Source organism: Anomaloglossus baeobatrachus, chromosome 3, assembly GCF_048569485.1.
Source record: "Anomaloglossus baeobatrachus isolate aAnoBae1 chromosome 3, aAnoBae1.hap1, whole genome shotgun sequence".
Taxonomy (NCBI): Eukaryota; Metazoa; Chordata; class Amphibia; order Anura; family Aromobatidae; genus Anomaloglossus; species Anomaloglossus baeobatrachus.
In genome coordinates, this window is record NC_134355.1 from 329039159 (window position 1) to 329062250 (window position 23092).

Here is a 23092-nt window from a genome sequence, read left to right on the forward strand (position 1 = left end):
CGGTATACGGTCACGGTTTCCGCTCTCTCCCACCCAAGCAACCTGGCCCTGATGCTGCCCCTAAAGCCCAGGCAGCACCCCTTGACCCACAGTCCAGCACAAGTTACCCGAGCGGGATCTGTCCTTCCCCTCCAGAGGGTGGCCACCGGTTCCTTTGGTGGCTGGGCCCTAGCCTGCTCTGCTCAGGGCCCTCCCTCCAACCTGCCTCTCCGGAGACGGTATTGCGGAAACGGTAACGGTACCCAACATATTTACAAGCCACTTAACGTTTGTGGTGCCCTGCAAGTTCACGGGCTTGTCCATGGATAGTTCCCATGCAAAATAAACTTTAAACGGTCCCCACGGGGACAACGGTGCCGGCTCCAGCCGGTTCAATCACATCAGACAATCTGGTAACTGCTTCTTGGATTAATCATTTTCATCATTCTTCAAAACTTTTAAACAACAACAAACTTCAGTGGTGGTCCCAACGGGGACTGCTGCTACGGGCACCCACGGCCCTACTCGTACTTTTCTGCTGAGGCGGACCCATCCTCTGCCACCGGCACATCAAACATGCACTGACATGCCTGCGGCGACAGGGGCACCCGGTACCCATTTCCACCGGCACACGGGGCATGGACAACCATGGGGTCCCATACATAGCGGGAACGCTCACTGGCCTCTTCAAACTCAGCAGCAGACCCGGGACTAGGGCCGGAGTCGTCATCTCGTGTTCCTGCGTCAGGCGGGTTGCCGCCAGCTGTCGCAGCCTCCTGGCCTCCAACTTCCAGCACTTCAGCCCCTTCTGCGGTAGCACGGAGCAGCAGATTTGGCGAGCTGACATTAAGGCGCCTCATAAGTAACGGCAAGGGCGATGCACAGGCCGAGACTAGGCCGGGCCCCTCGGCCGCAGCGGCCGGTCCTGGGAGGACATAGGGACGTGGGTCACCAGTCGGTTCTGCTACATCCATTCCCCCTCCGTACCTCGGGGCAGTTGTAAGCAGCTCCTCCATCTCATTGGTCCACTGCTCCATCATCCGGAAGAGCTGATCCTGCTGACGCTGGTGGAATTGCATCACCCGGGCCTTCATCCAGGCCACGGTCTCGGGCTCAGGGTCTGGCACAGTCTCTACTGGGACTTCTGGCACCATGCTGTTAAGGGGTTGCGGTTCCAGCGGTTCCCCCTGGTATACTTCAGGGACGTCCCGGACGTCTGCAGCCGGCTGGTCCGCCGGAGCGGCTGGGCAGGGTATCGCAACCGGTTGGGTAGGTAGCGGGCCTAATGGTGGGGCGGCAGCAGCTATTGCGGGTAGCAGGGAGAGAGGTAGGGTGAGCGGAAGCTGGCCGGGCCCCTCAGCTCCAACGGCCGATCCCTCAGGAATACAGGAGCGTGGGTCGCTTACCCGCTCCTCCAATTCCTCTTCTGCCTCGCGTCTCCACATAGCAGCCACCACATCCGCCATGTCGGTCTCCCACTCCTCCAGGAGGAGTTGCATATGAGCCTGCAGACGGTTACTCAGCGGGACGGTCCGGTCCCTCAACCACGTCGCCGTGCCAGGCGCGGGGGCTTCCTCGTTGTGAGCAGGGTTTTGCATCTTGATAACGAGGTCTTCCAGGAACCCAATATCGCTGCAGAGTCCTGGCGTCCCTGCTTTTATAGCTGCGGCTACATGCGTCCAGCCGCCATCGCGTCCCCCTTAGCTCTTTCCGGCCCCTCCTCTCTCGGGGCGGAGTTTTGGCCTTCGCGCCTCTACTGCTCGAGAAGACGCTCGAGCGGGAACTTTTCGCGCCAAAGATGGTGGCTTCTGAAATTTTCCTGCCGGATACCTCCGGCGGTAACAAGGCGCACCTCTACCAGACGGCAGAGCGGTAAGATCCTGTTCGTGACGCCAAGTTGTCGCGGGCGGGGAGGAGGGTGTCAGCACACCGCGCTCACCCCTTCTGCTCGGGTCCGGCAGCTGCTCCTGGTGGCTCGAGCTGTGGGCCGGATCCCGGGGTTTCTCGAGCGACACTCCTCGCCCGTGAGTGAAAGGGGGTGTTTGTGGTTGGGTGTGGGGATTGTTATAGTTCGTGACGCCACCCACGGTTGTGGCGATTGCACCACCGCTGCTCAGTATGGGGGTCCCGGGGATGGTGATGCCGAGCAGCCAGGTGTTGTGTTGCCCCTCCGTGGGTAGGGGTTGGTGATCCCGGGGCCCAGTGATGAGATGTAAAGTGTAGGGCCCGGTGGGCGCAGGGACGCGGGGGCAGCGCTGTGCCTTGCGGCACTGTGGTACTCACTCAGCCTGAGACGTGGACACAGTTTGTACGGTAAACCAAACGGCTGGTAGGACGATCCCACAGACGGCTGCACCTGCACTCCCGGTAGGTGACGGTGATGTCCCTCTTCCTTGCACCTTTGTTTGACTTGTGGTAGCGGTGGATTCCCTCCGGTTACCCGCTCCCCGGCTGCAATCTGGGCCGGAGGAGCTCTACACTTTGCCCGCAGGCGCTGGCCCTGAGAAACTGGTGCCGTGGCGGTGGCGGTGTCTCTCCGGTTCAGGTTGGGCTGTTGCCTTCAATCGGGACTTGGTTGCTGGGGGATCTACGTCCCCTTCACTGACGGATTCGGCAAATCTGGCGACTCCTAGCCTTGCCGGGGTCCGAGAGGCCCCTGCCCTGGTGCTGACTGTCCTTCGGAACACTGCTCCAGACCACCGGGCACACAGCCAACGGGGTCCTTCTAGGAACTTCCAAACGGTCCCCCTCCAGACAGTCACCGCCGTTGCTGACCTTGCTGATCTGGCCCTCCACAAAGCTGGACCCTTCAGGCTGTCTTTCTCTTCTGTCACTTCACTTGCTTTCCTCCTTTTTCCACTTTTCTACTTTCACTTTCTTAACTCCTCTACTTAGCTCCTCACTCCTGCTCCTCCCTGAGCTCAACTCTGTTGTTTACTCAAGCTTGTCCCTGAGCTGACTGCACTCAAGCCCTGCCTGGGCTAATCTCTGTTGTTACTCCTTCCACTTCCTCCTCCTGGACTCATCTGCCTGGTTTCTTCCTGCCTCCAGAGTTGTGAGCTCCTCGGTGGGCGGAGCCAACCGCCTGGCCCACCCCCTGGTGTGCATCATCAGACTCCTGGAGGAAGGCAACAAGGATTTGTAGGTTAGCTGTGATGTGCCTACCTGGAGTGTGGGGTGTGGTGGTGTTGTGACCTGTGTCCCCTGGCTTGCCCAGGGCGACACATTTGTTTTATTGGTATATATTTTTGTTCTTTATTTTCAGATTTTTTAATAAAATTATTACAATTTTTTTTACTTAGTCCCTATATGAAACATTACCTTTTATTGCTCTGATAGGTTGTATAATGAACTAGCTGTAGTACCCAGGCGTTGCCTCGGATAGTAACTGTCTCTCTTCAAGTCTCTGTATGTGTGTTGCTGTCTGTCTGTCTCTCTGTCTGTCTCTTTCCTTGTCTGTCTGTGTCTATGTCTGTCTGTTTCTATCGCTTTGTATTTGTAACAGTCTATCTGTCTCTATCTGTGTCTGTCTCTGTGTGTGTCTGTCTGTCTCTCCCTTTCCCCATCTGTCTCTTTCCCCGTCTGTCCCTTGGCCCGTCTGTCCCTTTCCAGGGCTGTCTTTTGTCCGGCTGTCTCTTTCCCTGGCTGTCTCTTTCCAGGGCTGTCTCTTTTCCCATCTGTCTTTTTCTAGGGCTGTCTCTTTGGCCGGTCTGTTTCTTTGCCCGGCTCTCTTCTTCCAGGTCTGTCTCTTTCCAGGTCTGTCTCTTTGATGTCTGTCTCTTTGCCCATCTGTCTCTTTCCAGGGCTGTCTCTTTCCCAGTCTGTCTCTTTCCAGGGCTGTCTCTTTGCCCGGCTGTGTCTTTCTTCGGCTGTCTCTTTCCCCGGCTGTCTCTGTCTGTCTTTTTCTGTCTCTCTTTATCCGTCTCACCACCGACATCTTATTACCTCACACATAAGCTTCTTATACTAACAGTTTATTTTGTTTCTATAGCAACCACTGACAGTTGCTATTAATAACCTTTAGCTCCCACCTCCATTCAGTTTAATGGAGGCATGTTTTTTCGAGAGTAACTGTAAAGCGTGGGATTAAATTTTCCCATCAAAACATAGTCTATGACGTTCCCCGAGTCACATGGGGTGTCTGTGCAAAATTTCGTGATTGTAAATGCGACGGTGCGGATTCCTTTAGTGGGCATACACACATGCATACACTCAGCTTTATATATTAGATTGCCATGCACAAGCATTGCAATATATTATAACTGTCAGTGCTGAACTGACAAAAGCCTCTTTGACAATGTTGCTAGTAAGGTCTAACAGGCTTGCCAAAGCTGGCTGACCTGCAATTTGTCATCACAACCTCTGGTTGCATGGCACGTTGTGGGGGTCCCAATTGGATGGGAGAGGGAAGCGCATTCCCTCTCCCAACCTCCTAAATGTTGCGATTGCTGTTGATCATGGCATTTATGTGGTTAAACAGCCATGGGCGGTGCGGGGACCGTCTCTGGCTGTGACAGCTGGAGCCCTGCTATAATTTACGCTGATCACGATGACGTACATTTACTTTATTCTGCAGGACCTCCTTCCCGACCATGAGGTAAACTTATGTGGGGGTTAAGATCTTTGTTTTGAAGATAGTTTTTTTTTTTTTTTTTATTATGGTGTTTTTGTAATCATGGTGGTTACATTATTGACTGTATGTATATTTTATTCAACACTATGGGATCAATTCATCAAAGCTTTTACAGCAGTATTACAATGTAAAAAGTGTTGAAAAGTCGCATAATTTTGGCATAACTGGAGGCTGCCCTAAAATCATGCGACTGTTGCGTTCTCATATGTATAGCTATGTCAGGATGGAATCCCTTTGTGGTTCTGCAGTGACTCTTGTTATGTAGTTTATTTGTGCATTTTTGAAGAAATAAATTTCAAACAACAAGCCAAGTCAGAGATCCATTATGCTTTATTTACATGCATCACCATCTTCTTGTTTTGTTTTTTTTATATTTTTTTTCTTTTTTTTATACAAACTAGGTTACAATTTAAAATGGAATACGCAAGGCAATACCTACTAACACCAGGTGGAGTAAAGCACTGCTTTTCTATTGCAATTGGAACGAAAGAGGTGTCCAAATCAGGGTGGTGGATAAAAGGTAGTATAGTTGTGGGCTGTTCGCCTTCCCGTGGCTATTAGTGTAAATGACTTAAAAATAAAAGCACCCGGCATAGGCTACACAGGTCATGTGACAACATGTAAACTTTGACAACACCAACACCTCTGATATTCCTTCATGAACAAAGTGTAAGTGAATGTGTTCTGACAATATACATTAGACATTATTAAAAGACATAGAGAAATAAGATGGCTGGTGTAATGTGCACTGATCTACATTGGAGGGGGGGGGGGGGGGGGCGCTTATCTCTTCCACAATCTCCATCCATGCCTGTCCTGACTATAGAAAGCACCGCTTTGTCTTCAGTTATTCCTTCATTTATATTAGATAAAATAACCTAAAAATTACGCACCATCAAGGAAATGATATAGTAGTGAGGAAATAGCACACATGTTGAAAGGCTATGATGTAGAAAAGAGGAGACACTATACTTAGGGTAAAGTAATACTATCTGATCTCTGACTTTATAGACATAACTGGATACACAAGTGAAAAACAAAGAAAAACAAACTATAGTTAATTGAATTAATGCTCTTTAAAACAGGATTCCTTTACTTCTCAACACTAGCAGTGCTACAATACTCATTAGGTACCCCGCCACTTGTGAGGTTACTTATCAACTATGAGATCGCAGCCTCTATATCTTCCATAAAACTGTTATATGTTTCACTCCATATAGCATTTATATGTATATATATATTTATTTTTTTATCAAAGACATTAAATGGCAGAAAACAAACAGTTTTCCTATCTTCACTTACGTAACGTAAAAGTAATGGGATTGGAGGCCAGGGAGAAAGGCTAAGTAACTAGATGAGTTTTCAATAGGAGACAAACACTACATTTTGGGCATAGTCGTTCAACAACACTGGAGAGACAAAGCCACTGATTTGGGAAATTATGTTCATTTGGTTTAAGTAAGCAATTTCCAAATATATATATATATTTATATACATGACATATAAGCACGTTTAAAAAGGACTATAAAAAATGTGAAGAGCTTTTAGAATTTTGTATTGTACCATGTTAATGAATCAATCTAAAAGCCATCTCAGATTGTCATACTTTTTTTCCCACTGTTAATGAATCCCATAACTGTTAGAAAGATCACCAGATCAAAGCCAAACAAATCAATACTAGTTAAGCGGTGGTCTCTGAAGCACAGAAGGGACCTATTAAAACCAGTACAAATGGGAAAGCTGATGAATAGGGGTCATTACAAGTTACAGTTCCACTCGCATCAATGTATTCCTTGTACCAAGTGAAATTACTTTGCCCTCTCCTCACTCTCATTATACATTGGTGATGCCCTTGTGTTTTTTTTCTTAGCGGAAGCTATTGAATTGGAGGCAGACATGTAAAATGTTAAAGTCAGCAGGTCTGTAAGAACTTTGGAATCCAGAGATCATTTTTGTTCCAGTTAAGAAATAATTCTTAAGTCTCAGCTTGTGCACAGTTTACTATGCAGTCATTTGTTGAATAGCACGTTTTTGTTATTTCTTTAAGGCTAGTTTCACACTTGCGTTGTACGGCATCTGTTGCATTTCGTTGTGTGACGGATACAACAGATGCGTTGCATATAGTGGCACAACGAATTCAATGGATTGTACAAAACAACGGAATCTGCTTTTTTTTTTTTTTTTACAGTTTTACCTTCAGCAGACTATTGTGAACGATCAGCTGATCACCCGGCTGCCGGGCGATCAGCTGAGCGCTCTCAAAAGCCGGGCGATCAGCTGAGCGCTCTCAAAAGCCGGGCGATCAGCTGAGGGCTCTCAAAAGCCGGGCGATCAGCTGAGGGCTCTCAAAAGCCGGGCGATCAGCTGAGGGCTCTCAAAAGCCGGGCGATCAGCTGAGGGCTCTCAAAAGCCGGGCGATCAGCTGAGGGCTCTCAAAAGCCGGGCGATCAGCTGAGGGCTCTCAAAAGCCGGGCGATCAGCTGAGGGCTCTCAAAAGCCGGGCGATCAGCTGAGCGCTCTCAAAAGCCGGGCGATCAGCTGAGCGCTCTCAAAAGCCGGGCGATCAGCTGAGCGCTCTCAAAAGCCGGGCGATCAGCTGAGCGCTCTCAAAAGCCGGGCGATCAGCTGAGCGCTCTCAAAAGCCGGGCGATCAGCTGAGCGCTCTCAAAAGCCGGCTGCCGGGCGCTCAGCTGATCATTCGGCCACCGAGAGACAAAACAAAGTTTCTGTGATTTAAAAAAATAAAAATAAAAAAATGAGCCTGCTCAGTGAAAAAAATAAAGGATTCCGCCGCTCAAAAAACGTTACATGCTGCGTTCCTTCCGCCTGGCGGAAGCAATTCAGCGTCGGCCAGCGGAAGCAACGCAGGTCCATCAGTCGCAATCCGTCGTCCATACAAGTCTATGGGAATCAGCGGAATCCGTTAACGGATTCCGCTGTTTTCCAAAATGGCGAATTGCGACTGAAGGAAAAAAAACACAAGTGTGAAACTAGCCTAAGACCAGATTTGCTGAGTTAATACCGTATTTCACCGAAAATAAGACAGGGTCTTATATTATTTTTTGCCCCGAAAGAGGTGCTAGGGCTTGTTTTCAGGTGGATGTCTTTTTTTTTTTTTTCCCATGAACAACAATCCACATTTATCATTTTTGGGGTAGGTTTTATTTTTGGGGAAAACATGGTAGGCAGATGGAGTGGTGGGAAAGTATTTCATTTGTACTACACTACTAGGCAATAGGACTCCTTTAAATCTTGACCTCAGCATGAGGCGCCCCCCAAATTGGAGGGATTCCACAAGCCCTGATTTCTCTATGAAAGTCTCGTGTCCTATAACAAGCACTATTAAGAATAAAATTCCATGAGCAGCAGACATGACAAGCAGCTTCTGGGCGCTGAACACTTTTGGTTCCATTCTGATGCAGAACTGTTTTGAGCTGCAGCTGCGTAGATGGAAGTAAGTGTGTGTGTGTGTGTGTGTGTTCAGCTTTGTGTACTAGAACATTTTCTGCTACATTGCACTGATTTAAAACTATTACATTTCACATGATGTAAATACTGACAAATCTGACCATGTTCTCCTCCCTCGCCCCTCGTAAATGCCTCCGAACCTGGAATTAGAGCAACGGAGTACACTTTTACAGAGCAGCTAACTACATTATCGTGTAGCTGCTGAATGTGCTGCGTTTGAGGTTTCTAAAATGACAACCGCGCTAACACAGACCATATTGACTAAAGTATTCCTTCCTGTAAACATCATAACATCGGATTAACAAGTCTGAGACTATCACTGTGTCACTGGCAAGGCTCAACTATCAGCTGGGAAATTCCATTTTCCAAGGCTATGCACACTTTGAAGACATTTTTAAACACTCCAATGCACTTAAAATGAAAAATAAAAGCAACTCTGCAAATTGTTTTGATTAACCCCTTAACGACCCAGTAATTTTTTTGTTTTTGCGCTTATTCGTTTTTTTTCTTTTCTTCCCTTTTTCCAAGAGCCGTGACCTTTTTATTTTTCCATTGAGATAGTCATATGAGGGCTTGTTTTTTTGCGTTGTATCTTTGAATGACACCCTTCACTACCAAATAACTTACTGAAAATGGGTAAAAAATTTCAAGTGAACTGAAGGTGAAATTACAAAAAACAACACAATTCTGCCATTGTCTTTTAAGGGGAATTTTGGGTTTCATCTGGTAATTATTCGGTAAGGCCTAGGTTCCACTTGCGAGAGCATCGGAAGCGATATGCTAATGACCCTCTGCTGCGAGTGTGGACTGAGGGTCATGCAACTGTGTTGTGATCTTATCACAGCTATAGAGAAGATGGAGGGAACACTTTCTCCCCATCTCCTCCGCTGCCTGTCTCTGTATACATCGCACTGCGGTCAGATGACATGCGAGTGCAGTGCGATGTTTCCCACGCACCCATAGACTTGTATAGGTGTGTGTGAGCCGAGACTCGCTACCAAACGCAGCATACTACGATTCATTTCTCATGCCAATATGGCATGAGAAAACAATCGCAGATTGACACTACCCTATAGTTTTGCACTGGTACGACGGCAATATGATGTTTTATCGGATTGAACTCGTCCGTGCAAAACGCAAGTGGAACAGAGGCCTAAAAAGAACTCCAGGTCAATTATGTAAAGTGATAGCAAACTTGTCCAATTTGTTTTCATTTTAGTAATGAAAGTGTGGGGGGAAATTTGTAAAAAAATTATATATATATATATATATATATATATATATATATTTGTCGCTTTTTTTTTCATATTTGTGTGTCCATATTGCTATATAAAGGGTTTGTTTTTAAGTGCGCTGAGCTGACATCTTAATTAGTACCATTTTAAGCTACATAGGATTCGTTGATAGCTTTTTATCGTAATTTTTTTTGTTAAGCGTAGTGACCGAAAAATTGCAATTCTGGAGATTCAAATTTTTTATTTGTCGGCATTTAACGAATGGTTTCAATAACTTTACATTTTGATAGACCAAACTTATTGGGACACAATACCAAAAATGCTTATTTTTTTATTCCATTGTCTTTAATAAGGAAAAGGGTGGTCAATTTAAATTTGAACCTGCGATCATTTGATCTCATTTTCTATACTACACTACCACAGAATTGTTATATAGAACAAATGACAGTATACTATGCTGCCCCATCACATTGCAGTATTGTACTGTAGTAAATAGGGAAATTGCGGTTTTCCTTTGAAGCTCAGCCTGTGGCTGAGCGTCATTATAGAATCAATGTGACAGAAACAACATTTTAGCAGGTCTCTGGCTGCCATGGTAACTTATCGGCTCCCTGCAATTGTGGTGCATGAACCAAATGGAAGCTTATGACTGAGCTCCGGCACTGTCATAAATTGACAGTGGAATGTACTACAGCAATCAGAGTGCCAGCTGTAGTTGCAGGCAGATGCTGGCCATGTAACACTGCTGGGGTCTCTCTGGTATGAGGCAAGCTCGGGTGTTGAGACTGCTTCATACTTTCCTAATTGAAATGTACGTCATAGGTCGGTAAGGAGATAAAAATCTACTTTTGTTTATACATCTCCTACAAACAACTGTTTTACTCATGACAACGCATGACCAAGGAGATACATATATATATATATATATATATATATATAGAAGCAGTATACACAAAACGGTAGGAGATTTTTTATGCATGCTGCATTCTTTTAGTTGCTTGGAACTGTAAAAAATTGTAAAAGTGCTCAAAGCTCTTAAAGGGAACTATAAGAAAGTCATATGACATGCCCTAAATACATAGATAAAACATAAAAACTGAGTGGCTTGTAATAATTCTGTTATGTGATCACTATCATATCACAGTAAAATGCTCCTGTTTGCTGTGATACTGTCCACTCCTATGCTGTCCTTCTCTTTTACACTCCTAAACTCATTGGCCTCGAATCATCAAAGCCTTTCCACTAAAAAAGTGTTGCAAAAGCTTTGAAAAGTTGCAAAATTTTGATGCAGCTTGGACAGCGCCCAAATTTAGCGACTTTTGGCATTTTGACCCAACTTAGCCAAAATGGGTGGAGCTCGAGAGTGAAGGGGGCATGTCACACCCACTTGTCTAACTCATAATGAGCTGTGATGGTCCCTACACCAGTAATATCACTACAGTCACTGATTGGAGCAAGATTTCTGGCGCAGAGCACGGAGGTACACACCACTTGTCAGACACTTCTGATTCATAAAGAGGCACACACATCTGACTCCACCATGCCCCTTCACCAAAATCATAGAGAAAATCTTGATGAATTTGGGCCATTAAGTAGTTTTTTTTTTTATAAACTAGAAAAGACCGCTAAGCTGGCATACGAAGGCCCAGGCAATGTTCCCTGGGTAAAAATGATGCAAATAAGCTTCTCTTAAAGGAGAAACAATAGCCAAGAGACTTCTCTCCTGGCCAACCCATACCGTGATCTGTACTAATGACAAGAACCCTGACTTTGTTTACAGATAGCTTTCTTTTCCTTTTGGACTAATAAGTTTATTGTGGCTCTTGCTAAGACATCTCCTTCTGGAGAAGAGCTCATTTACATACCACTCTAGGCTGTAATGTCTGGTCTGTCCTCCCTCTCTGCCTGCTCGTGAGATGGTTCTTCTTAGTCATTGTGGCTTTGTACTATTGTAATGTAACATCTGCAAAAGGATGGAGCGGCAGAAACATTTGAGAAAGCATTCTATAAAGGGGTGTCCAAGGGCAAATTCTCCCGAATGCACCATAGGGATGCATGCGCATATCTTAAATGAAAAGAAAGGTTATCCAGTATTTTTTTTAATATGTTCCATAAAAACTAACAGGCAGGTAGTTGCTAACAGAGGGAACTACCTAAATCATGTACCCGGCACCGACACATAGCGGTCACTGAGGGCTACTGCTGGCGACTCAGCTGCTCTATGCCAAGAGACCAGCTCTTCTTTTTACGAGCTGATGTTTCGACAGAGCGTGACTGCTGGCGTTACGTAGTTAGGCCGTGGTGAGCCAGCTGTCAATCAGCATGACTTTTGGAGACAAGCCCTGTCAACAGAGCAGAGCGAACAAGAAGCCATGGCTCTATCGAAGTGACGTTAGCAGAAGCCGCTGGATCGTCGTAAGGAGCATTTTGTGACCGCTCTGAGTTAGCATCTCCCTGTCTTTTAGTACTTAAGCACATTGTAAATTAAACAAAAAGAAGTTCTAGATAACCTCTTTCAGATGCATTATACAGTCACCATGATGATAATGTGAACATTCTCATATTTACTCATTCCTTTTTCCTGAGGCTTTAGTTCTTCATATCTAGACCACAAATATTTACTAAAGCCTCATTCAGACGCCTGTGTAACAAGGCCTGAGTATGACTCACAATCCACAGAATGGCTGGGGGACTCCTGACGTGACCATAACAGCATTATAAGCATATATGAAGTTGTTGAGCTTGGGATGGGAGAACCTCGGCCTATCCGTAACATCACATATGTTTGAATGCGGCATACATTTTTTAAGAAAAGGCCTGCTTTACCTGCAATAGGACAGTTCTAGTTCATTGACTTTCAGCTTTTTTTTAGGCTACTTTCACACTTCAGTTGTTTCAAATCCACCAGGTTCGTGGTTGCGACGCATCCGTCGTTTTTTAGCTGTCAACGGACGCAACCGATGTGTTATTTCACAGGATTCCATTCACAGGAATCCTGTGAAATAACTGATCCATTGCGTCCATTACATCCATTGTGCGTCCGTTTTTTGATGGATCCGTCGTGATCAGTTTGTTATTGGAATTGCCCAATGGGAGTGCCAGGCATGCTGGGCATGCTCAGTAGAACATGACAGAATCCAGCACTGGATTCAGTCGTGTGATGGATTACGGCGGAATCCTGCACCATAGACAATCATTATACCTCTTGATGGATTGCGACAGAATCCTGCGGAGTGTTTTTTTGACGCTGCAAAAAACATTACAGTGTGAGTTGCTTCCGCCCAACGGTCAGTCATTCCACGACAGAGCTGTCAATCGGCGGATGCAACACAAGGCCATCAGTCGCAATCCGTCCTTAACCCCTTAACGACCGTGGGCAGTTATATTACGTCCTAGCGGTCATAATGTTACTGCCCGCGGTCTGCCGCCGGCAGCATGCCACAACCGGCACACATCTCAGCTGATTTTCACAGCTGAGATGTGTGCCTGCCATGCACGAGCAGAATCGTTATCTGCTCGTGCCGGTTAACCCGTTAAATGGCGCTGTCAATATGTGACAGCGCCATTATAATGGCATCAGCGGTAAACTTTTACTTACCGCCCGATACCGGAAGTCACGTGACGTGATCACGTGACTTCCGGTAGTTGTCATGGTAGCACAGGGTCATGTGATGACTTCTGTACTAGACATGAACTACTTTCAATTTCACTCGGCCCGCAGCAAAGTGAACCAGAAAGTGAGCATGTCTGCTGTTCACAGCTGTGTAGCTGTGATCAGCAGATAGGGCAGAGCGATTGGATTGCTGATCGCTATAGCCCCCTAGGGGGACTAGTAAAATAAAAAAAAAAAGTAGAAAAAAGGTTTTAAAAAAATTAAAAAAACCCCCAAAAAACCTAAAAGTTCAAATCACCCCACCTTTCGCCCCATTGAAAATTAAAGGGTTAAAAAATAAAAAATCTACACACATTTGGTATCGCCGCGTTCAGAGAAATGCCCAATCTATCAAAATATAAAATCAATTAATCTGATCAGTAAACGGCGTAGCGACAAAAAATTCCAAACGCTAAAATGACATTTTTTTTGTCGCCACAACTTTTGCGTAAAATGCAATAACAGGCGATCAAAACGTAGCATCTGCGCAAAAAATGGTACAGTTAAAAACGTCAGCTCGAGATGCAAAAAATAAGCTATCACTAAGCCATAGATCCCGAAAAATGAGAACGCTACGGGTCACGGAGTATGGCATAAAACAAACTTCGGATTTTTTTTTAACCCCTTATATAAAAGTAAACCTATACATGTTTGGTGTCTACGAACTCGCACTGACCTGAGGCATCACACCCACACATCAGTTTTACCATATAGTGAACACAGTGAATAAAATATCTCACAAACAATAGTGCTATCGCACTTTTTTTGCAATTTTTCTGCATTTGGAATGTTTTTGCCGTTTTCCAGTACACTATATGGTAAAACTTATGGTTTAATGTAAAAGTACAGCTCGTTCTGCAAAAAATGAGCCCTCACATGACCATATTGACTGAAAAATAAAAAACGTTACGTCTCTCAGAAGAAGAATGGCGGAAAAAAAACGGAATGCGAAAAATCGGCCGGTCGTGAAGGGGTTAATACAAGTCTATGGGGAAAAAACTGAATCCTGCAAAATATTTTGCAGGATACCGTATTTTCTCAAGGCAACAGATTGTGACTGATGGAAAAAAAAGACTGAAGTGTGAAAGTAGCCATAAGGGGGCTTTACACGCTGCGACATCGCTAATGCGGAGTCGTTGGGGTCACGGAATTTGTGATGCACATCCGGCCGCATTAGCGATGTTGCTGCGTGTAACACCGATGAGCGATTTTGCATCGTTGCAAAAGCGTGCAAAATCGCTCATCGGTGACATGGGGGTCCATTCTCGATTATCGTTACTGCAGCAGTAACGATGTAGTTCGTCTCTCCTGCGGCAGCACACATCGCTATGGAACGAGGAAGCTCTCCTTACCTGCCTCCCGGCCGCTATGAGGAAGGAAGGAGGTGGGCGGGATGTTCCGGCCACTCATCTCCGCCCCTCCGCTTCTATTGGGCGGCCGCTCAGTGACGTCGCTGTGACGCCGCACGGGCCGCCCCCTTAGAAAGGAGGCGGTTCGCCAGTCACAGCGACATCGCCGGGCAGGTAAGTATGTGTGACGGGTCTGCGCGATGTTGTGCGGCACGGGCAGCGATTTGCCTGTGTCGTACAACAGATGGGGGCGGGTACCCACGCTAGCGATATCGGGACCGATATCGCAGCGTGTAAAGTAGCCTTTAGACTACATTCACACGGTGCATTTTTTGAATGCAATGATGGAAAAAACAAAACTTTTTTCATTATTGTGTAAAATCATTGCTATGGTTGTAGTGTGTGAATGCAGCCTCAATGTTACAGGAGCAGTTCATTTTGATCTTTTATTGGTTGCTATGAGCAGTTTTCGTGAGGCCCTTTGAGAGCAATATATTCGCCTTCATCAGAATGCATTATGTCAGTGTTTGTGCAATGACACCAAGGTGTGCAACTGAGAAATGGAGCTGAAGGGCACGAGGACAAAAGAGAAAAGTCTAACTATGCAGAATGTGCTGTGGTAATAGTTATTATGGAAGATTTATTAGCATGTGCATTGCATTCCTCACCCTTGTTATCACACATAAATGATGAATACTGCTTTATTCTCCGGTCTTAACCTTCAGTTTTTCATGATACATGTGAATGCAAAAAATGCACAAAAGAGCTCAGTAATAAACATTTATAAAAGTATTTAATCACTGCCTTGCGGCTACCAAAGGGTGACTAAGGGGGAGTCCACCTTTAAGAAAAAAAATATTGTAACTTAAATGCATATATTCATGGATAAAATAATTGTGATTACTGTTTCATTAAATCATTAAAAAATTGTATTCTATGTCTCCTACAGTCTCTGTGTTGTGCTCTCTATTGTTGGCTGCAGAACGAGGTAACTGAGAATCTGACAGTCTGACAAGAGAGTTTGTAACTTTTTTTCTGTCCTTTTCTGACGGCTTCTCGGCTTATTTATGATCACAGACCACATAAAAGTTGAATGTGCAGGGAACGGGAACAATCACACAGTCGTATGAGGATCGCATCGCAATGATCGGACTGGCCGTCGGCTCTCTTGACCTGAGCATGAAATAAAGTATTTCTATGCAGCTGTCATGCTCGGGCCAGGAGAGCCGCCGGCCAATCTGAGCATTGCGATGCGATCCTTGTACAAGTCATACGGCCGTGTATCTGCGCCTAAGCAAAGAGCAAAATAATGCAACATTTTTAGTGAAGCCCAATGACAAAAATGATTTTTAGCATGTAAATTAAAAATAAAAATTTTCCGCAAAGGAGGACAACCTCTTTTAAAAACATCTACCGCAAAGAAATGTATAAAGTGTTCAATAAATATAAAGTTTCAACAAATCATTTACAGGACCATTAACAGTGTTCTATGCTACAGAATGGTAATGTATCCGTAAAAATCGGACGGCATACTAATGGTCCGTGTGATGTCTAATTTTTTCTCACATCCATAGCCTTGCATTGGCGAGCCTCGGAAGTTTTACGTGGCCATAATGGAATTTTTTTTCCTCAGGCCAATTACAGCAGAAGAAAAACTCTCAGATCTGCTCTGCCTCATTGAATAACATTGGTCTGGGTGCAATGTGATTGCACTGGTTTTGAGTTATACGCCAGTGTGAGCGAGCCCTTGTAGGCCCAAAACCTGAGCAGAATGGTGAGAGAAACGTGATGTGCGCGTTCGGAAATGTCAGGAAGAGTATTTTCAAGGACACTGTGTGTGGGTCCAAATCACTAATTACAACACTATGTCAGGACCTTCATGTACTTTATGACGCAGATCCACGCAACGCTGTGTTAATGCCAGGTATGAGAATCTCTCAGTAGTGCAGTCTCAGGCTTTGGGCCTGTAAGTTCAAACAATCATATTTGAGCTAAGAAATAAGACTTTTAAAAATGTTTTTCACATTTTAATATAAGGGCTTTTTTTTCCTTTGATAAGTCTTTGGGAAAAGAAATAAAGAAGTGCAAGCTAAACTATATGGCAACAATTCACGCATGTCAGAGTTCCAAGATTGTGGACTTTCACAAATGCTTTGGACAAATCAAGCACCATGATTAGTGGAGAGTTAAGCACCCATTTTAGGCCTCCTTCACACGTGTTGCACGGTCCATTTTGTCCATCTGTGTTTTTCTGGTATGATTAAAGGAAGAATGAAATGACAAAGCTTCTCCTATATTTTACAATGTTAAACACGTACAGCACGCGGATGTCACGGTGTACGTGTTCTTCACAAACCCATTAACTTGACTGGGTCCGTACTGAAGGTTAAAAACGGACATGTCTCCATGTTAAAATACGAAGGTGTGAAGATCACCATAGATTTTAATGAGGATCCATGTGAACATGTCTCCGATCCGTGTGAAAAACAGACACCACACGTACAGTACACCCGGACATGTGAAGGGGTCTTAGTGGACAGATAGTCATACATGAATTCAGTTGATCACTGTAGGGTTGTTTCACATAAAACATTTTTCGGGGGTTGCGTTTGTTTTTCAGCGGAAAAAAACATGATCCAAGTTTTCAATTTAGATCAACAGGATAATATGCAACACCCTACTGCACTTTTGTGTCACCGTATTGTTTTTTTTTTTGGGGGGTTATGTCATTTTTCTTTCAAATACAGCATGATCTGTATATGGCATTTTTCAAGTTTTCTTTTAGAGGCTTCTATATAGGAAAATAAGAGCAGGAAAAACCCACAGACTTGTGTCAAGGCTGGTTTTAGTCTTAATTTTCTCAGTTCTCCTCTTTGTGTATTAAAGTGAACCTGTCAGGTGCAATATGCACCCAGATCCACGAGCAGTTCTGGGTGCATATTGCTAATCCCTGCCTAACGGTTCCAGCATCTAGTAGCATAGATAAAGAGATCTTTAGAAAAAGTATTTCTAAAAATCTTTTATTATATGCTAATGAGCACAGGAATTAGTCGCAAGGACATTAGTCCCCCTGGCTAGTTGGCCCACTTTGCATATTAGCATACCCCTCTGGGCGTGCTAACATGCTAATGAATGCGCAGTGTCAGGAAAAAAAAAAAAAAGCTGCAAAATACTTGTGTAATGGGAGCCTTAGGCGGGCTTTGCACGCTGCGACATCGGTAACAATGTGTTACCGATGCTGCAGCGATAGTCCCGCCCCGTCGTACGTGCAATATCTAGTGAAAGCTGCCATAGCGATTATTATCGCTATGGCAGTTTCACACGCACAAACCTGCCGTGCGACGTCCCTCTGGCCGGCGACCCGCCTCCTTCCTAAGGGGGCGGGTCGTGCGGCGTCACAGCGACGTCACACGGCAGGCGGCCAATTGAAGTGGAGGGGCGGAGATGAGCAGGATGTAAACATCCCGCCCACCTCCGTCCTTCTCATTGCAGCCGGCGGCAGGTAAGGTGAAGTTCCTCGCTCCTGCGGCTTTGCACACAGTGATGTGTGCTGCCGCAGGAGCGAGGAACAATATCGCACCTGTCGCTGCACCGGCATTATAGAAATGTCGGAGGCTGCAGCGATGATACGATAACGATGCTTTTGCGCTCGTTCATCGTATCAAAAAGGATTTGCACGTTGCGATATCGACTGCAACGCCGGATGTGCGTCACTTTCGATTTGACCCCATCGACATCGCACGTGCAATGTCGCAACGTGCAAAGCCGCCCTTAGGCTATGTGCGCACGTTGCGTTCTGCACCTTGCAGAAATAAACGCATCCTCTGGCAGAATTTGACAATGTCAAATTTGGTTTTGACCACAAAAATGCTTGAAAAATGCATGCGTTTTGAGTACGTTTTCATTGCGATTTAGGTGCGTTTTGATTGCTTTTCAAATGCGTTTTTCTTTTTGGTAGTTGCGTTTCCAATACATTGTCATGATGGAATAAAGCTTCCAGAAATGAAAAAAAAAAAAATTTACATCTAATGATGTCATTTCATGCTACCAAACATTCATTGCATTCTGTTGAATAGGTAGAATCTCTAACAAAAGGTCTTTGCAAAATGGAACTCTACGTTAGTTGAGGATGTGATGTAATCTGGGAAGCCCTTGAAGTCACTACCAGACAAAAACGGGTGCGTTTTTGTTGACAAATATGCATGCAAATTGCATTAAAAATGCAAGTAAAACGCAATGATTTGATTTTGAATGCTATTTGATAATTCTCATTGACTTCAATGTTAGCAAAACGCTGTCAAAACGATCAAAAGAATTGACATGTTGCTTTTTCAAACGCAGAGATTTTGACAAGATTTTGTCACAAAAAAACGAAGCTTTTTTGAACGCATAGTGCGCAAAAAATATTCCTATTTCCCATAGACTTTGCTTGGAAAACAAAACGCATGCATTTTGGCATTAAAACGCTGCAGTTCAAAACGCTGTGGAAACGCATGAATAAAACGCAATGTGCGCACATAGCCTAAATGGGTGAGTAGCCACCAATATATGAATTATCTACCTGACCTAGCAATGGAATCGTCTGGACGTAGTGTGATATGCACCTAAAGGCCGGAGTCACACTTGTGAGTGCCTCGCGTGTAACTCGCGCGAGTCTCTCATTGAATCAGCCGGCATGGCCGCACACTATGCATACAGGAGCATCTCGGCTGCATAGAGATACATGCAACCGACCTGCTCCTGTCAGGGGAGTGTGCGGCCCTGCGACTCGCGCAAGTTACACGCGAGGCACTAACAAGTGTGACTCCGGCCTAAGAGATATATAAGCCACCCATTGTGTATTCTTCTCAATTCTCTAATCATTACTTTCTTGGGTTCACTATACGGCTTTTGTAAGAAGCGAAGACTAGATCAGAACAAGTGCAGGTGAAAAAGTGAAGAAATTCACTGTGTATATGTGTACATACAGTAGATACACTTAGCTATCTTTTATAACCTCATTCACAGTTACGTCTGAAAGGGAATCGGTCACCAGGTTTTTGCTCCCATCTGAGAGCAGCATAATGTAAGGGAAGTGACCCTTATTCCAGTGATGTGCCACTTACTGTGGTGCATGCTGCAGTTTTGATAAAATCAAAGTTTTATATCCTGAAGATCTACCAGTTCTCTGAACGCTGAGCTCTGTATAACCCCGCCCACACCATTAATTGGCTGTGTACACTTTGTATAGCCAGAAAGCGGCCAATCAGTACTCAGAGTAGGGTTATACAGAGTCCATGAGTACGGAGGACTACCTTGGCTGTGTACACTTTGTATTGCCAGAAAGCGGCCAATCAGTACTCAGAGTAGGGTTATACAGAGTCCATGAGTACGGAGGACTACCTTGCAGCAGGTTTACTAGTCCTCTAGTGATAATCTAGTGATTTTTTTTTCAAAACTACAGCAAGCAGCCTATTAAGTGACACATCATTGGAGATATCTGGTCTCTTGTCTCTACTTTATGGTGCTCTAAAGTTAGGTAACAAAAATCTGGTGACAAATTCCCTTTAAGCAGTTATGGTGCTTGTATGGAGGAAGAAGAAAATAAGGGGGAATACCATGTAAACCGAGCCACTGCTAATGTTACCAAATCACAGCTTCTGATACATCCTAGTTCCAGGGTCTATAAACTATATATTGTGCTGGAGGAAATTAGCCATCTTTGCTGAAACAGAGATTTATGAGCACCAAGTACTGGTCAGTTATATTGATTTGTGAGGACTAATTGATGTATGCTACATATAGAGTGCAAGCGCGGGTGCATTGGGCAACAATGGTCAAGAATGCTACTTTCAGCCACATGCATTTGTGTAATGACTGACAATGAGTGGTACGGAAGATAAAATCAAAGGACCACAAGTATCACAGAACACCACAAAAGATAGAATAATGAAAATTGCCAGGTCTGGAAGGCATGATAACATATTTTAGAAATTCAGTAGAGGGGTAAATTAGTTTGATTCTGACATTACATTGGCCACGTCATATGGACGCATGCGCTTATCCTTTCTGTGAAGAAAAAATACAAAATTAAAAAGCTAGTTTGCCTCTGCTTCCTAACACTCATGCATAATGATTAATCTCTGCACATAACAAAATATATTTATATATTTATATTCATAATGCCATAATGCAAAGGAGAAAGTCTTCATATCAATCAAGTACAGAGTTAATATATATAGAGCTCACTTGCCTCTGTACTTTAGATACCAAGTTGCAATAATGTACCATTGATGTTCGTTCACAATATGCTCTCCCCAAAATGTAACAAAAAAGAAAATAAACAAAAATTAAAAAAAAGGATCAGACATATTGAGGATTAATATGGAAGGCCCTCTTCAGCACCAATGTGCTTTCCACATAGTAATGTAACCTGAAATTCCTCTCGTCCTAAACGCACTGTGCAGTAAGTGCGGGATTTTATCTTATTCTTCCGTTAAGGGTTTCCGAATTAAAAATATATTATTCAAAGCCAAGTGACGGAAGACCCATATAGTGCAATGCTTGGTACAAACACCCCGTGTACAGTGGTTGGTTTGGTACACATGCATACACAGCATTGCCAATACACTGCTATGTCTGCCAGATATCCTGCTTAAACCCTTTCTGGCCATTTGGTGATAAGAAGCTTAAAAACAAAAACTAAACACATGAATCAAGAACAAAACTGTATAAACTCCACTGTTCTGGATATATTAGTAAAATACAGCAGTATACAATTGATTTGAGTGACTGGAAGTAGTACCATGTCAGCAACATATTTATCCCTGAATTGCATCATTAAAAAAGGAACAAAAAAAAAAGGTTCAAACGGAAATGAGAGCAGTAAGTAAAGCGTCTTCCATGGAAACTTCTGCCTTTTTGGCATAACGGAGAGGCAGTAGATTGACTGTTAGCTTACACAAATACTATCAGAATATTGGTTGCTAGTAAAATAAAGGGGGGAAATGGAAGAAAAATAAAAAAAAGGAAATCTGGAATTAGGATGGCAAATCTGTGATCCTCCCCTAGAAATGGACAGCGTGAATCAGAGGTCTACAGCTGGTGGGGGATGTGATGTATGCTATGCCGGCTATGACAAACACCATAACAAGACGGTGCCCACAAGATCACATTCTTCCATTTATGTTCTCATCTTGTGCGGACACTTTTGCATACTTCAACAATGAAGGAGGGCGGTGAACGGGTTATCCTGGAAGGATCTTTACTTGAGCTTGAAGGATTTCTGCTAACAGTCATTGCAAGGTTAGGACATTGGTGCAGGATTCATGAAAAGGTCATAAGCTGTAAACAGTATCACTGTCCGCTTGCTGACAGCAGTTTTGGCAAAGGGTTTCATTTATAGGGTCGCTTGTCAGTTCCTGGGCCTGTAAAACATGGGGAAAAAAAGGCATAGTTAATACAGGAAAATATGAGATACACACACACACACACACACACACACACACACACACACACACACACACACCACAGTCTCTACAGACTACTCCTGAGATATTAAACCAGCCATGGAAAGTCACTACAAAATCTACACAATCACATTTGTTAGTTGTTTTTGTATGAATCTTCACTTTTTCAATATTTTTCATTTAGGTCACTGTGAAACAGATTAATTAGGCTATGTTCACATTACGTTCTGGCCACACATTACCTGCCAAATATGTGGCCCGAGTATAGAAAAACGAATGCACGCTGATGCTCGTCTAATTTGAATGCTTCGGCCTTGTGGCTACATTTCTGCAAATGTTCCGCAAGGGGTAGAGCGTTAAACGGGTTTTGCTATCATTTTTTCCACTTCACAAAGACTAAAGAATGCCACATTGCTCAAGATATGGGGAAAATCCGCACATAAAACTTGTGCTCTGCAGAATAAAGCAAACACCATATTGGATGATTGTGTCTTAAGGTACCTTCACACATAGCGAGATTGCTGCTCAGTCACAGATCTCGCTACGTTTGACACATAGCAGCGACCAGGCCCCTGTTGTGAGGTCGCTGGTCATGTCATAATGGCCTGGGCCATTTTTTGATAGTCGAGGTCCTGCTGGGCAGGATGCATCGGTGTGGTTCACACCTTACCAACGACCTCGTTGACGGCTCAGACACGTACAGTTAGGTCCAGAAATATTTGGACAGTGACACAAGTTTTGTTATTTTAGCTGTTTACAAAAACATGTTCAGAAATACAATTATATATATAATATGGGCTGAAAGTGCACACTCCCAGCTGCAATATGAGAGTTTTCACATCCAAATCGGAGAAAGGGTTTAGGAATCATAGCTCTGTAATGCATAGCCTCCTCTTTTTCAAGGGACCAAAAGCAATTGGACAAGGGACTCTAAGGGCTGAAATTAACTCTGAAGGCGTCTCCCTTGTTAACCTGTAATCAATGAAGTAGTTAAAAGGTCTGGGGTTGATTACAGGTGTGTGGTTTTGCATTTGGAAGCTGTTGCTGTGACCAGACAACATGCGGTCTAAGGAACTCTCAATTGAGGTGAAGCAGAACATCCTGAGGCTGAAAAAAAAGAAAAAATCCATCAGAGAGATAGCAGACATGCTTGGAGTAGCAAAATCAACAGTCGGGTACATTCTGAGAAAAAAGGAATTGACTGGTGAGCTTGGGAACTCAAAAAGGCCTGGGCGTCCACGGATGACAACAGTGGTGGATGATCGCCGCATACTTTCTTTGGTGAAGAAGAACCCGTTCACAACATCAACTGAAGTCCAGAACACTCT

General features: G+C 44.3%; 1 protein-coding gene across 1 annotated transcript in view; it reads right to left on the reverse strand.

Annotated features, from left to right (window-relative positions):
- Nucleotides 1–4924: 4924 nt before the first annotated feature.
- The window catches only part of FOXO3 (forkhead box O3), a 168474-nt gene continuing 150306 nt past the window's right edge, over nucleotides 4925–23092 (reverse strand). Inside the window, exon 3 of the mRNA XM_075340066.1 lies at nucleotides 4925–21722. The gene's annotated coding sequence lies outside the window, so the exon portion shown is untranslated. The remainder of the gene's footprint in view (nucleotides 21723–23092) is intronic.